At 41.5% G+C, this 5,858-nt stretch overlaps 1 protein-coding gene across 1 annotated transcript in view; it reads right to left on the bottom strand.

The window, feature by feature from the left end:
* LOC104960990 (semaphorin-3B-like) overlaps positions 1 to 3,886 on the bottom strand; it is a 31,880-nt gene extending 27,994 nt beyond the window's left edge. Inside the window, exon 1 of the mRNA XM_010789189.1 lies at positions 3,106 to 3,886. The gene's annotated coding sequence lies outside the window, so the exon portion shown is untranslated. The remainder of the gene's footprint in view (positions 1 to 3,105) is intronic.
* Positions 3,887 to 5,858: the final 1,972 nt, after the last annotated feature.

The raw sequence follows: 5,858 nt of genomic DNA, 5'->3' as shown, positions 1-5,858 counted from the left end.
TTGAGCTTAAATTGGTGGAAAGATGGCCTTAAGTTCTCCAGCAAAATGTCTTGATAAACTTGAGAATTCATTTTTCCGTCGATGATGGCAATCTGTCCAGGCCCTGAGGCAGCAAAGCAGCCCCAAACCATGATGCTCCCTCCACCATACTTCACAGTTGGGATGAGGTTTTGATGTTGGTGTGCTGTGCCTTTTTTTCTCCACACATAGCGTTGTGTGTTCCTTCCAAACAACTCAACTTTGGTTTCATCTGTCCACAGAATATTTTGCCAGTAGTGCTGTGGAACATCCAGGTGCTCTTTTGCAAACTTCAAACGTGCAGCAATGTTTTTTCTGGACAGCAGTGGCTTCCTCCATTTTATGACCAACTTATGCAGAAATCCAGGTAATTCCAAAGGGACAGTTTGCAGAGCTGTGCTTCGTTGACATAAGTCCAGCCATGCGTCACGCCTCTTTTAAACATCACTGTTGGCTGAAATCGACTTCGGAGGATACATTCCTCGGTTATAGCTCCTCCAGAGAGACTCCTCTCTCCTCTACATCGTTGTACATCCCTCGGTTATAGCTCCTCCAGAGAGACTCCTCTCTCCTCTACATCGTTGTACCCTCGGTTATAGCTCCTCCAGAGAGACTCCTCTCTCCTCTAAATCAGTGTATCCTCGGTTACGGCACCTCCAGACAGCCTCCTCGAATATCGATCCTCGACGAGCCTTTAGAGAAATGTGTTTTCCTTCGAGACGGCGCGCCAACATCCGTTTCCGGGTCGATGCCGGAGGACCTGGGACGCGAAAATTAGAGAAATGACAAACGGCTCATTTCCGAGGACTCGCGCGCGTCTGCTTGACGCCGGGACGACCGGCTGCCCTCCCCGACAGGCGCACGGACGCGAGGGCCCGCTCATCACTGCGCGCACAAGTGCGACCGCAGTTTTAATTTTGATTGTTGTTGCTTTATAACAAAAAGTTAAACTATGAAAATGTCAAAGAACTGTTTTATTTCAATGTTGACACAACACATCTGAAATACATTGGAATTGCATGCACAGGTTTCACGCTACCAACTGTTTTCATTCTGGCATTTTACTGCCTCTATCATAAAAATTGCTCATAATAAAAAGCATATCAGAACACAGAGGCATATTGGTGTGTGTGTGCATTCTTTATACTCATCACAATGTCAAGACTAACCCTAGCCCATCTGCAGACCATTTTTATTGGAACCACCAGGGTTAGCCGTTTATCTAACTGTTAGGAATTGGTTTTAAGAGTTGAGGTTGGAAATAACAACAAAAAAAGGGTGGTTCTTCAGCCTCTAATTGTGATGGTTTGGGAAAAGCATTCAGGGACTGAATTGTCTTCACAAGTACTGTAGCACAAGAGCACCAAGCATGTAAAAAGTTTGATCCATAACTCACAATATTCCCACTTTGGCTGAGGAAGAAAATTCCTCCGCAGTGGTACCATTTCAAGCTTTGTGGTGTTTTGATTCAGCTCAGATACAAATGTGCTCATCTTGCGGGTGTGCTTAATTCCCAGAAAAACATACACAAAAGCACAAAGCCTTAAATCTACAGAGAGATGCAAGAGAGGGAAAGCAGGTGATGCATATGTCAACATGCTGCAGACTTTCACAAACAGTCTCTAGAGGGAGCAGATGCGAAGTGCAGCGAGCATGCAAAAAGGAGGACTATCACAATGACTGCAGCTACGGCATTTTGGTTTTGCAGAACTGACAATTGTCTCATTTCCCTTGAAAAGCGCAGGATTATTCTGTTGTGAGTGCTTTTAAGTGGTCCATAAATGTTATTCATTTTGGAAGTCAGGGCTAAGAGTGAAGGTGAAAGGGAGGTTAAGAGAAGGCTTAACAATTATTTGCAGGCACACAAAAAGTAAAAATCTCATTACAGAAACACTTCAGAAACAGTGTGGTGTGTATTGTGGCTTAGACGTACAGTATTGTTTCAGTGGAGGGCCTTGGGACAAAGCTGACTCCAGGTTAAATGGCAGTTTCACACACACACACACACACACACACACACACACACACACACACACACACACACACACACACACACACACACACACACACACACACACACACACACACACAAGTGAAGCAGCTACAAGCCAAAAGTGACTACGAGTCTTTATGGGATTTAAGCTGAAATAACAAAGTGAGAAAGCGAGGCAATCCGGGGCTAGAGGCTTAGTTGTTCTGAAAGAAAAGGAGTGAATCAAGGAGCCGGGGAGGCTACGGCACTCTGCTGGTCGCTGGTACCGAGCCATCTGGCCCAACATCATTAATGGAAAGTTTCCCAGCCTGTGAACCCGTGGCTGGTGTTTGTTCAGTTTGGCTAAATTGTTCTTTCTCGTCAAAGTGTGAATGGGAAAAAGCGGAGTCAACTAAACCTGATTGACTGATGTCCAAAATGCAACCCTGTGCACCCTGCCACATCTCACCTGCTTATTCCTGATTATTGATATAATAAAAGGAATATTTATTTAAAAAATGTCTTTGGAGAACTACTATCCTACCTCACAGGATTAAACCATGTCATCTGTTATAACAAGTTCTGAACAAATGAAGACATTATTAAGTAGAAGTTAAGGCGAAGGCAGCCTGCTGGTAGCTGGTAGCCGTCCATTTGGCCGAGGAGCAGCAGTAAGTCAGGACCTTACAGAGCTGCCTCTGGTCTGCTGACTGGAGCTGCTCCAAACAGCTCTCCTAGGGAGGACAACTCACTCTACTCTCTATGAAACAGAGCCGATTTATGAAGAAGCCCACATGTGATCATCGTGATTTGTTAAAAGATACTTGACTTTCTAAAAAGGCTCAGGCACTGCTGCACAAAATCAAGTCACAAGCATAGGAGGCTGAGCAAAACATGAACAAGATGTTTTTTTAATCAAGATGTTCTCTTTGGAACAGAAGTTATTTTAGAGTAATGTAATGTAATGTAGATGTAATGTTTTAAAGTACATATTGACAAAATTGTGTCATTTAAAGTTGATCCCCAAAACCCCAAATTCTTTCTTGTGCCACATCATCATCTTAAATATAACTTGTTAGAGATTTAAGCAGTGACCGTAGTCAAAATGAACTCACCTGTCCATCCGTTTCCAGGGGAACTAAATTCCACAGGAGTTCAGAACATTCCAAGTTGGGATCAGCGTCCACCTGAGCCCAACATGCCTCCGACAGCACTGACCATCTCCATAGTTACTGAACAGCTTTTTCCTGTTTTACCTCTCATAGCCTTTCTGTTGCAATGCAAATAAAACTCACATGTCCCCATGAGCCTCTTAATTATTCACTCACAATACAGAGTGCATTTCATTCACACCTAAATGCATTTGCTGAGTTCTTGTTATATGCTTGCAAAGCACCCATTCTGAGGCTTGAGCATGTTTAAACGCAATGAAAATGCACAGAAAAGAGGAGCTGAATCTCAAAAGTTGAATCCAAAAAGTTTAAAGCAGATAGAATTTCTATTTAGAGATAATCCAAAACGTGCCTTAAATGATTTTCAGAAAGCAGTGGAAAAAAAACCTTCAGTAATTCCAGTGATGGGAATGATGGGAATGGTGCCTGGAGGGCAGAAAGAGAGCAGCGGCAAAGTCCCACTTTGGTGCAAATAGTCCAGGGAGTCTTAAAAAGAGTCCGGAAAGCAGCCGGTGTGTGAGTTAAAAAGCGGCGCAGTGAGATCTGAGTATTCCCCTGTCTGCAGTCAGCTCCACTGATGAACGGCTGCACTCCGGCTCCACTTAGAAAAACACACAACCCCTATGCACACACATAAAACTCTTCTTAACACACACACGCGAGGAGTTCACACACACACATTCAAAGAGTTTTCACAGGAACTGAGCGGAGTAGAAGTGCTCAGAGGGAGAGCAGGCAGGAATAATGGACTTAATTCAAGAGGGGAGAGAGCAAGAGAGGGAGGGAGGGGTTGCACAGAGGAGGTGAGAGGAGGGGGGGAAAGGGGCAGGCACATGCTGTGTTCTCAATGTGTGTGTGCCACTGTATTCATTTGCATTGGTACCTGTATGAAACTTTTTTTACGTTACTCTTTTACTTGGACTCGGGTTAGTCTTAAAGACCTGTATTTACTGTTTATTTTTGTCCATCCCTGTTCAAAATTGACAATTGTGAGAGAACGTTGTGTTATCTTTGGTTGTCGATCCAAAAAACTCATCTTTGATCTCACTTTGAGAAACTGAGAGACAGACTTTAGACAGGCTTCTATTCACATTTTCAATTTGCACAAACAAAAACTTGTGAAATTGCTCTCATGCTTGCCTGAGGAGAAAACAATAAAATGCTAAAATGAACTTAAACAATTTATTTTTCATAAATAGTTTAATGGCACTGGACTAGAAAATATTTGCCACCAAATGATAGATTTTATATTAAGTATTAAGTACAATCTGACATCCCCCAGATGCACAGTCTGATAAAGATTGCAAACACATTTTATTGGACATATCTTGCACATAGTGACATGGGATGAACTTCTGTGGATCACTGTGGTTGCAGTGGGTAGCCTCAAATCACAACAATTAAGCCAAACAATTGGATGTAACTGATCTGAGACGTGACTTGAATCAAGGCTTGACTTGGATCTTGCTCTGACTCATGACTTTACTCAGAAGACTTAAAAACAGGGTTGCAGTATATTGATGTATTTTGATAAGACAGCAGTTTGGATAAAGATCACTACAAACACTAGCAGAGAGAGAGAGAAAGATTTCTAGACACAGGAAAAAGACTGCATGCGGGTGTGGACAGCATGTAGGCTGATAAGCTACTGAAAATATAGTAAGAGGGTAATTGGCACACATTTATAACATATGAGGGATGACATCATCCTCTGCAAGTTAAAGAATGGGTCACCTATTCATGACAACAAGCCTTTGAACACACCAATGTATGAAAAGCACAGAAAGTAAGGAAAAAGTTACAGTTTTATAAAGTTTAAAAAGTGTAAAAGTGATATAATGTCCCTTCTCAAGTAGAATTCCAGAGTTGATCCATTTAAGTGCCAGGCGAAAGATCAGAATCAGATCAGATCAGAATACCTTTATTAGTCCCAGAGGGGAAATATACGTTGTTACAGCAGAAAAAGAGCCACAGACAGCTTAATGTTACATATGTTACATATGTTACATGCATTAAAAAGTATTAAAGTCAAAACAAAAAAGTTATAATATAATACAAAATATAATACAACTTAAAAGTTACACAATTTACAAAACACACATCCTGTAACAGTTCTTAGGATTTAGCAGCCAGGTATATATTGCACAGTTATTAACGGCATATACATATATTGCACATATAGTACATATTGCACATATTTGGTTGGTAATTAACAGCAAGGTGTGTTATAGTCTGTGTTGTTGTGTGTGTTGATAAAGTTGAGCGTAACTTTTTAGCTCTTAGAATGGTTGCTAAAGGGGTATTTTCAGGCAAAAGTCTTTGCTTTCTGATTTAAAAAAGAACATGTGGAAAGGTTAGCCTAAAAAAAATCAACTACAATGTATTCCTCTGATGAAAAATGTTCATGATGGAAAAATTAATCAAAGCATCCATTCAACTTGTGAAACAACTCCTGCGGCATAATGCTCTATCTTCTGGTGTGCTTGGCACTTTTCTGAGAATATTAAGTAGAACTTTAACAGATTCTACTTAGGTATATCAAATCATCTTTGTCCTTGCCCTACTGCAGCCAAACCTTATACCTAAGCTGCAATCACATGACAAGCGGTAAAGTGGCTCTGCGCTGATGTTACCTATGTTTCTATGGAGAGTGTTGCCGCTCGACTAAGTGGAAGCGTGACGTTCGAAATTATTTA

The sequence above is a fragment of the Notothenia coriiceps genome, unplaced genomic scaffold (genome assembly GCF_000735185.1).
Source record: "Notothenia coriiceps isolate Sejong01 unplaced genomic scaffold, NC01 NC01_scaffold00032659, whole genome shotgun sequence".
Classification (NCBI taxonomy): domain Eukaryota; kingdom Metazoa; phylum Chordata; class Actinopteri; order Perciformes; family Nototheniidae; genus Notothenia; species Notothenia coriiceps.
The sequence above is the reverse complement of the archived record's forward strand: the minus strand, read 5'-3'. Positions and strand labels throughout refer to the sequence as shown.